Genomic DNA, 19,781 nt, shown 5'->3' on the forward strand with positions numbered 1-19,781 from the left:
TGTAAGGACAGTATTTTTATTATACTTCCTAATACTGAACAGTATGCAGTTTGAACACTCTGATTACCATGTTGCACCACAGTATGTTATATAGTTATTCAGAGATGAATATCTTAGGTGAATTTTATAAAAAAAAAAAAAAAAATTGGGGTCTTGTGCAGCAGCACAACTTGCGATTATTTATGGCGCTGTCTATGACTGTCACTTTCAGGGCGCTGTGACATTTGTAGCGATCTATTTCTGTTCCAGATATGGGGGTGTAATGCGGGTGGGGGCGTACTCAGTGAACATCTGCTGATGGAGATGCATTTTTCCCTTTGTTGTATTAAACTTTCTTCTTTGTGCAGATTCCAGGCACTGGCAGATGTGCATAAAAATCAGGATCCTGGCACTGCCAAGTGGGAGAAGATACAAATGTAACAAAGAGTAGAAAATAAACAATGTTACAAAAAGAAAATGATCCCGGACATATCTGACAAGACGTTCCAACGCTGCAACCACAAACCATCAACTGGATGCGATGCAAATCAGTGGTAGGAACTTCATTGTCAATCCAACTCTTTATTCTTTGACAAATCAACAAACATAAAATCTATGAGGAGATCCGATCTGAACATTTTATTTGCAGTGAAAATCCACACATGGTCACATTAAATTCATGTACGTGAATAAAAGCTATTTAAAAAAAAGCAGTGTGCAAAATGATTTAAGTGTCCGGTGTCACCAGACACCACCATAAAATTGCCAATTTAAAAGGCCACATTTTTATGTAAAATATAATTTTTAAGAATTTTTGATAACTTTTAAAAAAATTCTGAGTCACTATTAAAGAGGACCTGTCACCACGTAGAAAATGCTAAATTCCAAAAACCATTTGACAATTTGCTTTGCCCCTGAACAATTTGTTGTTTATCTTTTTAAAATTCATCCACCCATTCAAAAGATATGATCCCTGAAAGGTTTACCTCTGATTCTCCAAGTGGGCGGTAATCTTCTGTTTTTCTCTAACCCCTCGTTCACATCTGCATTTGGTAATCTGTTCAGGGAGTCCGCATGGGGACTTATTTGCTTATTTTATTAGACTTGTGATATTATTATAATCTATGCAGAAGATTGAGCAGCATAGCAAACATTATATAATCATAGGACTTGAATGTGAATAGGAGTATGAGAAGTATGGATGGAAGGATGAGGTAAGTACAAACCCAGTGGCGTAACTACCACCATAGCAGCAGAGGCAGCTGCCACAGGGCCCGGGACATAAGGGGCCCGGCGACAGCTACCTCTGCTACCCCCGCTCTTATCACAGACAAACTGTTTTAACTGTGCTAAGAGCGGGGGAAAGGACCTTGTGTGACGTCATCCGTCACATGACTGGGTGGGCGTGTCTATAGCCCATACAGTCCTGGAAAGAGAAGGAGAGGTGTGCTGCGAGATAATGAAGGGGAGGGGGAAGGGAGATGCAGGATGGAGAGTGTGTGTGAGTGTGTATGTGTGTGTGAGTGTGTATGTATGTGAGTGTGTATGTATGTGTGGTGAGGAGCAACAGTAACCTAGGGGCAGAGATGGAGGAGTGGACATGAAAATGTGGGTAGAGATGATGGGGTGCATGAAACTGGGGGCAGATGGAGGGAGGGTATGAAATGTCATGTGACATCAGTGTGTTATTAAAGATGGCCAACACAACCAAAGACTGCAGCGGAGCCGGAGACAGGTAAGTAACTTTTTTTTTTTATGTCTGTATCTCCCCTCGGTCTCCGATTATTATACTCTGGAGTCTGAAAATACCCCAGAGTATAATAATTGTTCATGGGTGCTCATTATGGGGCATAATCCCGTGTGCAGGGGCCACAATGGGGTGTAATACTGTGTGCAGGGGTCACTGAGGGACATAATAGAGCATGCAGGAATGCGGCGTGGGGGGGGCGGTCGATCAAGGTCTTCGGTGTCTGTCAGGAAGGGGGGGGGGCCATGTCAAAAGTTCGCCACGGGGCCCCGCCATTCCTAGTTACGCCACTGTACAAACTTGTATGATAAAAGGCTTCCTCAGCACAAAGCGTTGCTTATATCCAAGTCTTATGATTATACAATGTTTATTATGTGGCTCAATGTTCTCTATGGATTCTGATGATATCACAGTTATAATGGAAGATCTTGAAAGCCTTTTGGAGTGGTGTCCATCTATTTCTTCTTTGTTAGAACTGACTTAGGAGTGTAATTTCCCCCCCTCAACACTAGCAGAGAATTGGATGAACCTATAGTATCCTCACGGGGTTCTGTCATGTATTGTTATACCTAGTTATGTTATGGCATGTACAGTAATGTCACAGTATATCTTATCATGTGATGTTATAGAGTTTTGTGATGTTTATAATATGAGATCATGATATTTTATATCTTGTCACATGATGTCATATCTCATTACTTATTTTAATGTTATACTGCATTCAGGAGACAAATATTGCAATAAATGTAATTCTTTTTAACCTATTTGACCTAGACAACAACTAGTTGTGAGGACCCATTACAAAAGAGAAGCCATCTTTTCCTAAACCTTTCTTATGTGCCTGGGTGCTATACAGTGTGGGCCCCTGAATTGGTAGGGCCTGGTTGATATTGCTGCTTCACTACTGCCATTAGTTGTTACATTCCAGTTGTCCCCAACATTTGTGTTCAGCAGTTTGAGCTACTGCACTTTGTTTGTGATCCTCCATACTGCACACTGTTTGCCGTCTGCTTCGGGGGTGACAGCCTTGTGATTTATCATGAAAATGTAACTCTGCAAACAGCAACATGTCAGAATGTATCTGCTGCTCCCATGGGATCCTGAAGCCTCTTACCCAGACATGAAACCAGGTTTGGTACCTGGGGAGCGTTTATTAAAGCTGAAAGGAAAGTGGTGACAGGAAGATTGTCGCTGCGCGCTGCAGGCTGATCACAGCCGCGACCTATTTATATCATTAACTCCTTCCTGCACATTGCTATTAATCGGTAATATTTTATGGAACAGATGAAAGTTTTTTTTGCCATCTTCAGACAGAATCTTTTCATGCAGACACATAACTACAGAGACTTCTAAGCTTCTTCTCGCCATTCCCAGGAGAAGCGCAATTACTATACAAGCAAGGTGATCATCGAATGCTAAGATTGAGGCGGCCAAGGGAAAATGTATTCCCCTAAGTAACTGAGTGTTAAATGAAGATATGTAACTTTCTGGAAGCCTTTACCTGTTATAGAAAGGAGTTTGTGTATGATGGAGGAAGTGATTGGGGAGATTATACTTTACATATTCGGTGATGTCAGTGGAGGTTAATGAGAAGATAATAATTGTGCTAGTTAAATTGTAATTCTTTACATCTAATGAACAGTTCTAATTACCTATCTGCAATCATGTCTATATACTGTGTGGGTGAACGGTGCTGTATATAAAATCAGTACAAACCAATGAGCCGCACAGTGAAACATCAGTGCCAGTATTATGTAAGGAGCTGAAGCATATTAGTAATTATTATTCTACTTGAGATTGGGCTCTATAGTAACGAATACTGTATATGAGACTGACGTCTATAGATACCATTACTCTATATGAAACTGAGGTCTAAAGTTATCATTATTCCATGTGACACTGGGGTCGATAGTAGCCATTGCTCTAAGTAAGAATGGTGTCTTTAGACACCTTGAGGATGAGGCCCCACGTGGCATTTTTTTTTAAGCCATAGCCAGGAGTGGATTGAGCAGAAGGCAGAAGTATAAGAGCTTCCTATATATTTCCCATTTCTTATGTAGCTATTCTAGGCTTTGGCTCAAAAACCACAGCAAAATCTGCAACAAAACAAGCTGCATTTTCACATTGTGCTGTGTAAGCCTAAAGCCCCACGTTGGGTAAACACAGCTTTTTTTGTTGCAGATTTTGTTGCATTTTTTTGAGCCAAAGCCAGGAGTGGATTGAGGAGATGAGAGAATTATAAGTACATCCTATATAGTTCTCATTCCATTTGTAGCCATGCCTGGCTTTGGCTCAAAAAACCGCAACAAAATCTGCAACAAAAAAGCTGCGTTTCTGCAATGTGGGGCCTTGGCCTAAGACTGGTGTCTATAGATACTATTGCTCTGTATGAAACTGTATTGTAAAGTAACCATTGCTCAATAAAATACTGGAGTCCAGAGCTCCAGGTATTTTATTGAGCTCTTTAAGGTTGAGGTCTCCAGAGTTGGACTCCAAAGTTACCATAACTGTAAATAACACTATATAGGAAACTGTGTTTATAGTTGCCATTATAGTATATTACTCTATATGAGGTTGGAGTCTGTAGTTACCAGAACTTTATATGGGGCTAGTGTCTAAAGTTCTAGCATTCTGTAAGGAGCTGTGGTCTATACCATTATTCTAGCACAGCAAATAGTCAAGGAGATGTCCATCAGAGTGGAAGTGCTGGGACAAGGGCATGGAGAACTTGACTCCATAAGAACGCATTAGCATATTGACTATAAGTTCTTTTTACATGGATTGTAGCATCAGAGGAGAGGAATAAAAACATAGAAGGTCTCATGAAACACTTGTACAGTAACAATAGCAGTCTGAATGGTAAAAGGAGTTGACAGGTTCTCTTCAACACAAACTACATTGTCTGTGGTGTTACATCGGTAACACTTGTTACATCATGGTGCAAAAACTTACAGATTCAGCTCTGCGACATCTGTGCTGACTGATGCTTATTTCACTAGTACTTTACTTGCCTTGTCCCAAGTCTCTCTGGCACTTGGTTACTTCTTCTGGGAATACAAATTGTACAATGCTGCAGAATATGTTGACGCTATATGCAGTGGCATAACTAGGAATGGAGGGGCCCCGTGGCAAACTTTTGACATGGGCCCCCCCCCCCAACCGACACCGATGCCGACGACCTCAACTGACCCCCTCCTCCACGCTCTATTATGTCCATTAGTGGCCCCTGCACACACTATTATGCCCCTTAGTGGCCCCTGCACACACTATTATGCCCCTTAGTGGCCCCTGCAAACACTATTATGCCCCTTAGTGGCCCCTGCACACACTATTATGCCCCTTAGTGGCCCCTGCACACACTATTATGTCCCATAGTGGTCCCTGCACACAGTATTATGTCCCATAGTGGTCCCTGCACACAGTATTGTCCCACTGTGGATACCCATAAACAATTATTATACTCTGAGGTCTTTTCAGACCCCAGAGTATAATAATCTGATACCCAGGGGAATAAAAACATAAAAAACTACTGTTTCTTACCTGTCCCCCGGCTCCTACGCTGTCGGCCTCCACTGCCATCCTTCTTCAATGATGTCGGACGTCACATGACCCGGGACGCAGGCCGGGTTCATGTGACGTTACAGACGTCTGACAACTAGGAAGGAGGCCTGGCAGGATCGTGGAGAGGTAAGTAACAGTGTTCTTTATGTTTCTTACCTCTCCCGGGCCTCCGATCATTATATTCGGGGGTTTGCAAAGACCCCCGAGTATAATGATAGTGTTTGTGGGGCCCACGGTGTCACTTACCGATCCCGGCCCAGCCAGGATTGGTAAGTAAATAGGGCCTGTAACGGCCTATTTAAAAAAAAAACCTGCAGCCGTAGCGGCTGTCACCGGGCCCCCTAATGTTACGGGCCCTGCGGCAGCTGCTTCTGCTGCTATGGCAGTAGTTACGCCACTGGCTATATGAATAAAATGTATTATTATTATTGTTATTAGTATACTGTACTTTGTAACTTCAGCAGCAGAACAAGAAGATAACAGTTCTTGGGAAGGTTTGTACTTGAAGAAGAAGATTCCGTTTTGATGAACTTACAGAGATGTTCCTGATATCTGCTCTCAACCATTGCCTTGCTCCAGCACTATGCATGGATTTCTATGGGGCTGTGGCTTGCAGAGTACATGAGGATGTGTAGCGGTCGCCCCATCCATCTTCTGTCTCCTGACAAGTCTCATATTGGCTTTTTCACCTTTTTCACTAAATTCTTTTCATTTTCCATGTTGGGATTGTTGTGCTGCTAACTGAGGGTAATAACAGGCAGACACTGCTGTGAAAATATCCATACTTCAGAAATGTAATGATATATGATGTGAATTGATATGCGCCAGAGGTAAAATCCTCATCAATCCTAAAAGCGGATAAAAAAATTACATGTGCAGTCACTATCCTATATACAGTAGTAGCTGAAAACGCCATGACTCCCCTCCCAATGTTCAGACTAGTAGCTTATATATAACCTTTTCTTATATAAGGCCAACATATTCTACAACACTTCACAGGATACATGTACAGACCAATGTTACAGAATAACAAATTAAAGGGGTTCTATCACTGGGAAAAGTCATTTTTTAACTAATCACATGCTTGCATAACCTTTAGAAAGTCTATTCCACACGTACCTTTAGTATTTAGATTGCCTCAGTGGTTTCTGAATAAGTCCGTTTTTATTCATATGCTAATGAGCTTCCAGCCAGCACAGGAAGTTCCCAGCAGCACTCATCTATGCTATTATCTCCTATGTATGTGAGGCAAACAGGAAGCTAAGTCATCATCATCATCAGCCTGTGTTGTATACACCCATAGGAAACAATAGCAAAGAGGTGCACGATGCACCGTGCACCAGTCTAATTAGCATATGAATAAAAACGAACATATTCAGAAACCACTGAGGCAATTTACATACTAAAGGTAGGTTTGGAATAAACTTTCTAAAGGCTATGCAAAGATGTGATTAGATAAAAATGACTTTTCCCAGTGATAGAGCCCCTTTAAACATGCAAACACTAGGAAGGATGCCCCTGCACGCAAGGGTTTACAATATATGTGAACAAAGTGGTTACACAAAAGAAGAAAATGCTTGTTTTCTGCAATAGTCCTGCCATCTTTAATAAAAATAGGGTAATTCATTTGCAGTAAAGATGCACAAACTAGTCACCAGCTAGTATTTATACATGTACAGACACTAAATGGAATTATCCTGATTGCCTGGGGAAATTCCAAATAACCGATGCAGCTCAAGAAAAGTCCTGGAAATGATATTGAGAGGTTTGGATTAAGGAGGATGTTACTCTAGTTTAAACACTTGGGTATGGGTTTCCGTTCTTTGTGTCTACTTGGGGACAAGAAAAATGGAATCCCAATCCACTTACAAAGTGGCTACCAGCGAAAACCCGCAAACCTCATAGATTATAATGGGGTCTGCCAAGTTTCCACCTGAAATTCTGCTTGCAGGACTTTTCTCTCTAGATTTTTTAAGCGGAGTGGGGAACTGAATTCTTGATTGCTCACAGAGAGCCACTGTAAATACAATCTTAGTCTTAGATATTGACTGAACAGAGACCATGTGTATGGTGCTAGACAGAAATGAGGAAGGAGATATTGGGTGGTATTGCACTGTGAAGAGCTTTGTAGTGAGTGTGGTAACTTTATATTGCATTCTGTGGTGGTTGGGAAACATATCCATATGTCATAGGTAACTTCTTCAATTATTTTTCAAAGACAAAACTGTAGCTCTTCACAATTTTAAAGGTTTCTACTTGCTGCTCTGAGCTAGTCCTGTTTATACAGCCTGCCTGGAGGTTTAGAGAAGCCTCTGTGACCTATGCACAACATCAGTGCGGATCTTTCCTCTACTGCAATATTTTGCTACAGTGTATCAGTGCAGACAAATCAGTCTGGAGTCCAGGCTATTGAGCTCACAGAGGATTGTTTAGACTGAGTGCAATTGTAAGAAAACTCCAAGTGTGAGAAGGATGCCAGGAAAGTTGCAGACGTTTTCATTCTATAATGGTGATAAGTTATATTTGCTTGAAACCATAACATCTCATACTGGAAAGAAAATTACCCTCCTTTCCTTTTCCTGCTACTTCCGTATCACACAATCCGATATGTTTCAATGACCTCTCTATATATAATGCCACATATTGGATGATGGTTTTTACAATATCCTATAAATCTCTATTTGTTTCTGGAGCAGAGTCCCCGAATGCTGTGTGGTATACCCCTTATTTGTGCATCAAGTGAAAATCCCAGTTGGCGGCAGCTAAAGATTACTGGCAGCGGTAGGAGATGCCACTTAATATTAAACACATGAATTTCTGCAATATAGAAACATTACACAGCAGGTTGCCTGGAAATAAAACATAGAGCTGCGTATCCTCATTTTGTTCCTATAAGCAGGGTAGAGAGGGGCAGCAAATTCCACACCTTGCTGCTTAGGATTTTCCAAAATATAAATAGCAGAAATCCTTTTAGAAGAAATGTTTGCAGAGTGGTCAGATTCAATAAAAAACTATGGGCGCCGATCACAATGAGCTGTGATTGTGGTGTGCTGGCATTGCCCAGATTCTGCTCGAATGTACAATATATCCCGAGGTGCTCTTACACATCAGACCTAGATGGATATAACCCCAAATCAATTGTGCAGCTCAATTCAACGCAACTTTTTTTCCAATAAATTTTATTCGGTCATACACAAGGAACGTAATAGATAGAACAAGAACACTCAATGGAGCAGGATCATGTCTAAGGAGATGCCAAGGGTCTACCAATATCAAATGTGATCAAACTGGGGGTCAGTCCATAGATGAGACAAAGTAGAGTCTCTGGTAAAGGCAAACCAGGGCGTCCATATGGTGTTAAACTTACGATATGTGCGTAACTCCAGGTGAGAGAGCTCTTCTAAGCAAGCTACTTGAGAAGTGTTCTTGCATTAAAGTACAATGGAAGGAGGAGATTCAGAGTCCAGCGGCAATTCAGTGGCCTCCTTCATACAGTATACTTTCCTACAGTGGCCCCTTCACACAGAATTATGCCGAATAGTGGCCCCTATGGTATTCCTTGAAAATATTGCAAAAATTTCGGGTTTGGAAGAACCCAAAATTTGGTGGGTTCATCACCCATAAACTATTATTCTACTTTTCTAATCCCCAAGTATAATGATCAAATGTCCATGGGTGGTGACAAACATAAAAACTAGTGTTACTCACCTCTTCTGGGCTTTGGCATAACTCTCTGCTGTCTTTGGCCCTTGTCGATGAAATCACAGACGTGGGTTATGCTGGCATCATTATACATCATGACACCAGCGTGATCCACATGACATATGTGACATCATCAGTAACACAGTTTTTTCTGTTTGTTCACCATTATAACAGGAAGTCTGAAGTATATTGATAGTTTTGGTTTGGATGTATTTGGTTGGCCTTACTAACTGATCTCCAACTCCTGTCAGTACCTGGTAGCCAAGTGGACCTGCAAAGTGAATGTGATTTTGGCTAATCCCATCCACACATTGCAGAAAAAAATCTGTGACAGATAAACTGATTTAAAAAATGCTTGCGTTTTTGAAAATCGCAGTATGTCCATTATACCTACGGAAACTCTGGCGTTTTTGCTATAGGTATAATAAGGGCAGAAAGTTGTGAGGGGACAAATATCTGTGTAAAGAGAGAGATTAGAATTCATTCCGCCATCTTGATCTCAAAATCTCCATTCTGCCTGTCATTTAGTTTGCTTAAACCTTGAGATTTGCAGTTCTGCTCTTTTGTCATATTTATAAGGAAAAGTTGGAATGTTCCTAAGTATATCATGTTCCATAACAAGACGCATAATGTTCACAAGATGTGAAGTCAGTTCTAATCACTTGTTTTGTGTAGCATCCACTAGCATGAAACCTGGAAGGTCATGGCATCCATTTTATCAGACTGTGCTAACATAATTACACACTAAAATATCAGGATGGATGACCAAAAAATTACATAACCTGCTAAAAAGGAAAAAGGAATCATACAAAAAGTGGAAGATGGGAACTATACCTAAGGAAGAGTACACAGCAGTCTGCAGACTCTGCAAGACATGCATCAAAGGAGCTAAGGCTGAACACGAATTGAAGCTTGCAAAAGAGGCAAAGAGTAAGGTAAAAGGATTTTGGGGATATGTTAAAAGCAAAAGAAAAGTGAAGGAGACCATTGGAGTCCTGAAAAATGACAAAGGAGAAACAGTTAACATGGTGGAACAGCAGGTGGAGCTACTAAATTCATATTTTGTATCCGTCTTCTCCCAAGAAACTAATGGAAATATCGACATTAATGGAGATGAGGGGAAGGAGGACTCCAAACTGACTATAAGCAAAGGTCTGGTAAGAGAGCACTTAGCCAAGTTACAGGAAACCAAGTCCCCAGGACCAGATGATTTACACCCTAGAGTCCTGAAAGAGATAGCAGAGGAAATAACAGAACCCCTTGCTATAATCTTCAGTAAGTCATGGGAAACAGGAGTGGTCCCTTTAGATTGGAAAAAGGCAAATGTTGTCCCCATCTACAAAAAGGGGAAAAGGGACGATCCAGGAAATTACAGGCCGGTAAGTCTGACCTCGATAGCAGGAAAAATCTTTGAGCAAATTGTCAAGGAACATTTACTTCGGTACCTGGAAGGAAAGGCATTAATTAACCAGAGCCAGCACGGCTTTATGACCAATAAATCTTGTCAGACTAACCTGATTTCCTTCTACAACAAAATCACTGAATGGTTGGACCAAGGGAATGCCGTGGACATAGTATATCTTGACTTCAGTAAGGCATTTGATAAAGTATCACATAACCTTCTTATTGAAAAAATGATTAAGTATGGCTTTGACAAAAAATCAGTTAGGTGGATTCACAACTGGCTTAATGATCGGGCACAACGAGTAATACTAAATGGCTACACATCGAACTGGAAGAAAGTCAAAAGCGGGGTGCCGCAGGGCTCTGTTCTGGGCCCAGTACTTTTTAATATCTTTATAAATGATCTGGACGATGGAATTATTGGGGAACTCATAAAATTTGCAGATGATACGAAGATAGGAGGAATAGCCAACACTAGAGAGGAGAGAGAGTGTATTCAAAAGGACTTAGACACACTGGAACAATGGGCTGAGGCGAACAAAATGGTATTTAACAGGGAGAAATGCAAAGTTCTACATCTGGGTAACAGAAATGTAAAAAACATATATAGTATGGGAGGAATAGAACTAAGTGATAGCATAGGGGAAAAGGACTTGGGCATAATAGTAGATCACAAATTCAACATGAGCCAACAGTGCGGTGCTGCTGCAAAAAAGGCTAATAAAATTCTGGGATGTATTAAGACAAGCATTGAATCTAGATCAAGAGAGGTCATTATTCCGCTGTACTCTTCCCTGGTCAGACCACACCTGGAATACTGTGTACAGTTCTGGGCGCCTCAATTCAAGAAAGACATCGATATATTGGAGCAAGTTCAGAGAAGAGCAACCAAAATGGTGGAAGGTCTGCAAACCATGTCCTATGAGGAGCGGGTAAAAGAATTGGGATTGTTTAGTTTGCAGAAGAGAAGGCTGAGGGGAGATTTAATAGCAGTCTACAAATATCTGAAAGGTAGTCACAGTGCAGAGGGATCTACCCTATTCTCATTAGCACAAGGAAGTACAAGAAGCAATGGGATGAAACTAAAGGGAAAGAGATACAGATTAGACATTAGGAAAAACTTTCTGACAGTGAGGGTAGTGAGAGAGTGGAATAGGCTGCCACGGGAGGTGGTGGGCGCTCCATCAATGGAAATCTTCAAGCGGAATCTGGATAAACATATAGCTGGGATGATTTAGGAAAACCTGCACTCGCAGGGGGTTGGACCCGATGGCCCTTGAGGTCCCTTCCAACTCTACCATAAGAATAAGAATAAAATGGATGACACGGACAACCATGTGTTAACCCATGTATTGCTTATGCACGTATTTATCATTTGTGAACACCCATTTTGTACTTTGACCAATGATAATTCATATTTCTATATGATGTAGTTTGTTATGCCTAAATTAGCATACATACATTATTCCTCTATAAAAGCTAAGTAATTAGAGATGAGCGAACAGTGTTCTATCGAACACATGTTCGATCGGATATCAGGGTGTTCGCCATGTTCGAATCGAATCGAACACCACGTGGTAAAGTGCGCCAAAATTCGATTCCCCTCCCACCTTCCCTGGCGCCTTTTTTGCACCAATAACAGCGCAGGGGAGGTGGGACAGGAACTACGACACCGGGGGCATTGAAAAAAATTGGAAAAAGTCATTGGCTGCCGAAATCAGGTGACCTCCATTTTAGACGAATAGTGGATTTCAAATCCGGGTCATATGAGAATGTGAACTTTGTGACTATGAGACAGGGATAGCTGTACAGGCAGGGATAGCTAGGGATAACCTTTATTTAGGGGGGAATGTTATTAAAAATAACTTTTTGGGGCTCTATCGGGTGTGTAATTGTGATTTTTGTGAGATAAACTTTTTCCCATAGGGATGCATTGGCCAGCGCTGATTGGCCGAATTCCGTACTCTGGCCAATCAGTGCTGGCCAATGCATTCTATTAGCTTGATGAAGCAGAGTGTGCACAAGGGTTCAAGCGCACCCTCGGCTCTGATGTAGCAGAGCCGAGGCTGCACAAGGGTTCAAGCGCACCCTCGGCTCTGATGTAGGAGAGCCGAGGGTGCACTTGAACCCTTGTGCACCCTCAGCTCTGCTACATCAGAGCCGAGGGTGCGCTTGAACCCTTATGCACACTCTGCTTCATCAAGCTAATAGAATGCATTGGCCAGCGCTGATTGGCCAATGTATTCTATTAGCCTGATGAAGTAGAGCTGAATGTGTGTGCTAAGCACACACATTCAGCTCTACTTCATCGGGCTAATAGAATGCATTGGCCAGCGCTGATTGGCCAGAGTACGGAACTCGACCAATCAGCGCTGGCTCTGCTGGAGGAGGCGGAGTCTAAGATCGCTCCACACCAGTCTCCATTCAGGTCCGACCTTAGACTCCGCCTCCTCCGGCAGAGCCAGCGCTGATTGGCCGAAGGCTGGCCAATGCATTCCTATGCGAATGCAGACTTAGCAGTGCTGAGTCAGTTTTGCTCAACTACACATCTGATGCACACTCGGCACTGCTACATCAGATGTAGCAATCTGATGTAGCAGAGCCGAGGGTGCACTAGAACCCCTGTGCAAACTCAGTTCACGCTAATAGAATGCATTGGCCAGCGCTGATTGGCCAATGCATTCTATTAGCCCGATGAAGTAGAGCTGAATGTGTGTGCTAAGCACACACATTCAGCACTGCTTCATCACGCCAATACAATGCATTAGCCAGTGCTGATTGGCCAGAGTACGGAATTCGGCCAATCAGCGCTGGCTCTGCTGGAGGAGGCGGAGTCTAATGTCGGACCTGAATGGAGACTGGTGTGGAGCGATCTTAGACTCCGCCTCCTCCAGCAGAGCCAGCGCTGATTGGTCGAGTTCCGTACTCTGGCCAATCAGCGCTGGCCAATGCATTCTATTAGCCCGATGAAGTAGAGCTGAATGTGTGTGCTTAGCACACACATTCAGCTCTACTTCATCAGGCTAATAGAATACATTGGCCAATCAGCGCTGGCCAATGCATTCTATTAGCTTGATGAAGCAGAGTGTGCACAAGGGTTCAAGCGCACCCTCGGCTCTGATGTAGCAGAGCTGAGGGTGCACAAGGGTTCAAGTGCACCCTCGGCTCTCCTACATCAGAGCCGAGGGTGCGCTTGAACCCTTGTGCAGCCTCAGCTCTGCTACATCAGAGCCGAGGGTGCGCTTGAACCCTTGTGCACACTCTGCTTCATCAAGCTAATAGAATGCATTGGCCAGCGCTGATTGGCCAGAGTACGGAATTCGGCCAATCAGCGCTGGCTCTGCTGGAGGAGGCGGAGTCTAAGATCGCTCCACACCAGTCTCCATTCAGGTCCGACCTTAGACTCCGCCTCCTCCAGCAGAGCCAGCGCTGATTGGCCGAATTCCGTACTCTGGCCAATCAGCACTGGCTAATGCATTGTATTGGCGTGATGAAGCAGTGCTGAATGTGTGTGCTTAGCACACACATTCAGCTCTACTTCATCGGGCTAATAGAATGCATTGGCCAGCGCTGATTGGCCGAATTCCGTACTCTGGCCAATCAGCACTGGCTAATGCATTGTATTGGCGTGATGAAGCAGTGCTGAATGAGTGTGCTTAGCACACACATTCAGCTCTACTTCATCGGGCTAATAGAATGCATTGGCCAATCAGCGCTGGCCAATGCATTCTATTAGCGTGAACTGAGTTTGCACAGGGGTTCTAGTGCACCCTCGGCTCTGCTACATCAGATTGCTACATCTGATGTAGCAGTGCCGAGTGTGCATCAGATGTGTAGTTGAGCAAAACTGACTCAGCACTGCTAAGTCTGCATTCGCATAGGAATGCATTGGCCAGCCTTCGGCCAATCAGCGCTGGCTCTGCCGGAGGAGGCGGAGTCTAAGGTCGGACCTGAATGGAGACTGGTGTGGAGCTATCTTAGACTCCGCCTCCTCCAGCAGAGCCAGCGCTGATTGGTCGAGTTCCGTACTCTGGCCAATCAGCACTGGCCAATGCATTTCTATGGGGAAAAGTTAGCTTGCAAAAATCGCAAACTGACAGGGATTTCCATGAAATAAAGTGACTTTTATGCCCCCAGACATGCTTCCCCTGCTGTCCCAGTGTCATTCCAGGGTGTTGGTATCATTTCCTGGGGTGTCATAGTGGACTTGGTGACCCTCCAGACACGAATTTGGGTTTCCCCCTTAACGAGTTTATGTTCCCCATAGACTATAATGGGGTTCGAAACCCATTCGAACACTCGAACAGTGAGCGGCTGTTCGAATCGAATTTCGAACCTCGAACATTTTAGTGTTCGCTCATCTCTATAAGTAATATGTAATAAAATTTAGAACATCCTGATCACGATACTTGTGTGTCTGACTATGTGTTCTCCAAGCGCTAGCTGTGACGTCACCAATATCGATTAGGACTACGACAACATATCCAGGGGTGATTGCCCCCCTAACAAAGTCTACAGAGATAAACTCTGCGGACCTTCTTTGAAAAGCGCTGTGGGAAATACTATGATGCGTTTCTGCGTTTCTTCAGTTTTTTCCGCAGTGCTTTTTGCCTGCGACTCACTACGTGAGGCCTTAACCTTATACGGTTTTATAACAAAGAAGGAGAAGATGATGACCCAGTGATGACTGCACATAATTCTGTTACTTGATGGAAAGCTTGTTAGGGACATCCCAGTTTCCAGTTCACTATGTTGCCATATAAGGAATAAAACAAAACAAGATAAGAGCCAGAAATTTGGTAACTTTTTTTGTTATTGAATATTATTTTTCAGCAATAAATTTTTCAGCATCTGTAATTAGCTGTGGACATATTTCCAGGACCCCAGTATATCAGGGCCGATTATTAACTCCTCAGGAATCCACGTTCAGCAGAATCAGTCCACACAATGCCGATACTCCCTTTGGTTTTTCTTGGATCATTTCTTATCCAGGTCAAACGTTACAACACCCTAGGGTGTGTACTAGCTCGGGAAGGACATGGTGCAGGCAGTGTTGCCCACAGCATCTGTTTTCTATCACACAGATCTATTTGTACAGATACATAGCCGAGAGGCAGGGAATGATGGAAGTAAATAAGAGCAAATACTGTAATCCAATGCAGGAAAACTTTTGGTGATGTTGTTGTCAATGTAATTATCACCCGGGCTAAAAATGTGAATGAGATTTTAGGGCTCTTTAATCTGAACCAAATGTTCTGGCCAGTTCCAGTACACTGTTCAAGCAATGAGAGCCAAAGAGGAGCCTGAGTCCCATCCTGACAAGGGACATGAAGACTCTATGTGGAGTATGTGTAGAAGATGGGGTCCCAAATCATCAGTGGAGCAGATAACCTTATATGCCATAGTACCTTTTGGCCATGGCTTCTCAAACTTTTTTGACTTGGATTTAGTCAGTCAATCTGTCATGATGCCCTCACCAGCCCTCATCTGTAAGAAGCCCTCAGCAGCAAAGAAATTCTACCACAGTTATAAGCAAATACCACAGTGCAGCACACACAACACCCCTAGCAACACTAAATATCACATTGCAGCAATAAATATCTCCCAAGCAGTGTCAAATACCAGTTTCTGGCAGAAAATACTGTTCAAACTGTGCAGCACAAAATGCACCAAACACCACAATACAACATTATTGGTAGCAGGACCAACCAACCTCCCCTCTTTTAATGGCAGATATAGTCTCTCCCATACCACCTGTAGCCCATTGGCATTTTCTCCAAATAAAAGCTTCCAAATTTGCAGCAAATCTTTTTTTAAATTCCACGTCTCACAGGAGCACCCCCACAAAACAGGGAGGAGGTGAGAGAAGAGTCTCCTGTCCCCAGTACCAGTCTACAATACCTCTACATCTAAATTATTCAGCCTAGACACCTGGCTGAACTGTTCCCACATGAAAGGTCTGTGGACTCTAGGTGATGATGCAAAGCTGTGTAGCTTCTTCTTTAAGCGAAGGCTCCAAGTAGCGGGACGCAGTGAAGAAGCACTGGAGGAAAAACTTTGGTGGCACTGCATTGTGGATTTCTCCTGTAACACTTTCTGCTTCCATTATACCTTTAGGGATACTCCTGGAATTTCTGTAGGTATAATTGACATGCTATGATTTCCGAAACTATGGTGGTTTTGAAAATCGCATCGCGTCCGCTGTACGCATTTTTCCGCAATGTGTGGATGGGATACGCTATATTTCCACCATTGTGTTTACGGCACATGGTGTCCCGGTCTTAAATGCATTTTAATATTTTTTTTTTTCAGCTAATTGTTTTCTTTTAGCTCCTGCCCCTCCCCCAGAATCTTCAATGTTTAGATCATTTGTACCATGGTCTGCGATACTACTGCATTGCAGTCTATGGCAAAATCCCTATGTAACTATTGAACTGTGTCACAGGTAGGTCTGAGAGTTTTGGGAAGGCTTTTGGCCTTTTACTTTTAACAACTGATCCCTGATTGACAGTTAAGGCTTGGTTCACATCATATTGGAGGGGAGAAAAGTCCTGCATTATAGTCCACGGAGTCCACGGGTAACCATTTTTGTATCGGACTGGCTTTCCATCTTTCAGGTCCCTTTATGGACCCGAACGAAGGAGAGAAGCAGGCTTGTGTGAATCTATCATTAGTTGTTAATGTTGATGGTGGGATTCATTGTACCAATGATCCCACCATCGATAAGTTTCTTCACAGTCATCCAAAATATAATGTGTACGGCCAGCTTTCTACAATAACTACTCAGGTAGTCATACCAATAAGCTCTATGAACCAAATACCAGTATAACCCAAAATAAGGTAGGCTTGTCTGTTTGGTAAGGCAGGCATCACAATGCAATTTTGTCTCTTGAATTCAGAAAACAGAAATGTGAGCAAGATTATATGTGAAAACAAAAATGTCTTCATTCACCAACAAAAATCAAAGATCTTGAAAATTCTGATGCCTTTGGGTAGTTCTTGACATGTCTGCAGCTCATCTGACATCCCCGTGGAGCCGCTATTTCAATATACAAGCTCTCCCCTGATCTGGTATATTTTAGCAGGAAAAACATTTACTTTGATCAACAATTAAAAAAAAAAAATGACAGGGGGGCATTATCCTTCAGGATCAAAAGCAAGATAAATAAACATATTAATACTATGAATATCTAACGCTATATATAAATATCTACTATATTTTGTATTTCCTCCAGTTCAGTGGAAACTTTTTATGCAGAAGTGAGAAGACTCTGGCAGCCAGCTATAGAAATGGGATAATATAGATTATTTATGTCCTCTGGACGCCCACACTGCAGCACAAGAATCTTATTTATATCCTCGCAGTTACGGTAATTACCATGGAGGGGGGAGGGGTTACAATTAATTTAGTTCCTAAATATTCTTTTCATTAATTGTGATCACTGCAGAGATAGTGAAGTAACCAAAAAATAAAGTATCCAGGGCCCGAATTCTACTGATTTGCACTAGACCATTTACTTTCTCGGCTCTGCATGACTGCCTATGTATCCATCATATGCCTCATGAAGCTGAACCATGGCCAACCAAGATCTAACAGAGAAGTCATGAAAGTGTCTGTATTATAAGGAAATGGCAACTCCTCCGTAAGTACATTATCCGTACGTATTTATCCATGGACTTTTCTCCAGTATTTTAGGGGTTATTAGGTTCAATTATGTTTTTCTATTCTTGACAACCCATCTTTTTAAAGGAATGAGAAGCTGCCACAACCCATCTATGCTACTTCTATTAAACTGTTCCCATTCCTACTTCCTTGTAGCTCAGTTTTCAATGATGAGAATTCTCCACAACAGAAGAGCAAGGCAGCAAAAGTCATGTACACATGCTTTGTTTAATTATATAAAATCAACACATTTACATTCAAAATTACTCAGTTTTGCATGAGACTGGCCAATAAGGTATGCTACTGCGACCACCCCGGGAGAACGGTGCAGGAGGCTGGACTGTCATGGTGACCTTATAGGCACCAGAACTCCCAGGAGAGGTGCACAGGGAAATAGGCAGAGTCAGTTAGATGTGACACCAGTTGGAGTATTGAGACACCTGCTGGTCCCTGGGCTGAGATGGTGATGTGGGTGCCAGTGCTCTACTCCAACAAAGAGCTTTTGCCCAGGGCTTAGCTGCAAGGAAGGCAATGTCCAGGCCAGGATCAGTAGAAGTACTCACTGCTTTATTGTAACAGGCAACTGCTGGTTCACTTGTCCTGTAGCAGTGAGCTGTGGCACAGTGACTTGTAGCTGGATGACACCTTCCCATGTATTAGCAGAGAGTTAAGATATCTGCAGGTCCAGCTTCTGGAACTTCTGCAGTTCAGTTACCTTGTAGAGGTAGGTGCAGGCTGCCAGGGTTATAGCTCTGCTTAGCCTGATATAATCCTGTCCTCTTACTGATAGTGATACAGGGCGCTGTCACACAGCTTCTCTACCCTGCTGCTGCTGTGGCAATCCTCACAGCACAGTGTCTGAAACACAAGATAGCCACTGCCACACCTCTCCTTTCCTGGCTCTTACAGAATACTACTTCCTCTCCCTGCTATGACTATTTCCTGTTCCAGCTACAGATCCACTCACCATAGTGTGTGTTGCTATGGAGACCACAGCTCATTAGGACAAGTGAAACCAGAGAACAATAGCTTAACATTACACAAATGAATACAGAATGAACATGGCAACATATGCAAACTATCATAACATATAAGGCACTTCTATGGCCAAATAACCATTAGTAACTCCTGTGAGGGGGTTACATCATTATAGTGGGTGCCTCATAATAAAACCCCTTGCCCATATATCATTTTAGGCCATGTAAACATCATAGAGGGGGATCTTCTCATGAGTTGTACGGACTTATTTTATTTGCTGTACAACAGACTGCCCTGCTATGCTGAACCAAATTTGTTCTATCTGCTTTACTATACTGTTTACTATATTGCCCTTCCATGCTGCACAGACTTGTTCCATCTGCATTACAATATACTGCCTCTCCATATGCTATAGACTTGTTCTATCTGAATTATAATACACTGTGTCTCCATATCATACAGACTTATGTTATCTGAAGTAAAATACACTTCTCCTCCATGTCACACAGACTTGTTCTATCTACTATACAATAGACTACTTTCATACCACACAAGCTTATTCTATTTGTGTTGCAATCCAATGTCCCTCCATGCAACACAGATCTGTACCTGAGATTTCCTCTCCATTCTGCACAAGCCTATTTGTTGTGTTTTACCATAGGCTTCATCTTTATGCTACATGGGCTTGTTCTAGATCTCCTTACTTAGGCAGCACATAATGTGAGAAGACATCCTGTAGTTGTAGAG

Source organism: Leptodactylus fuscus, chromosome 7 (assembly GCF_031893055.1).
Source record: "Leptodactylus fuscus isolate aLepFus1 chromosome 7, aLepFus1.hap2, whole genome shotgun sequence".
NCBI lineage: Eukaryota > Metazoa > Chordata > Amphibia > Anura > Leptodactylidae > Leptodactylus > Leptodactylus fuscus.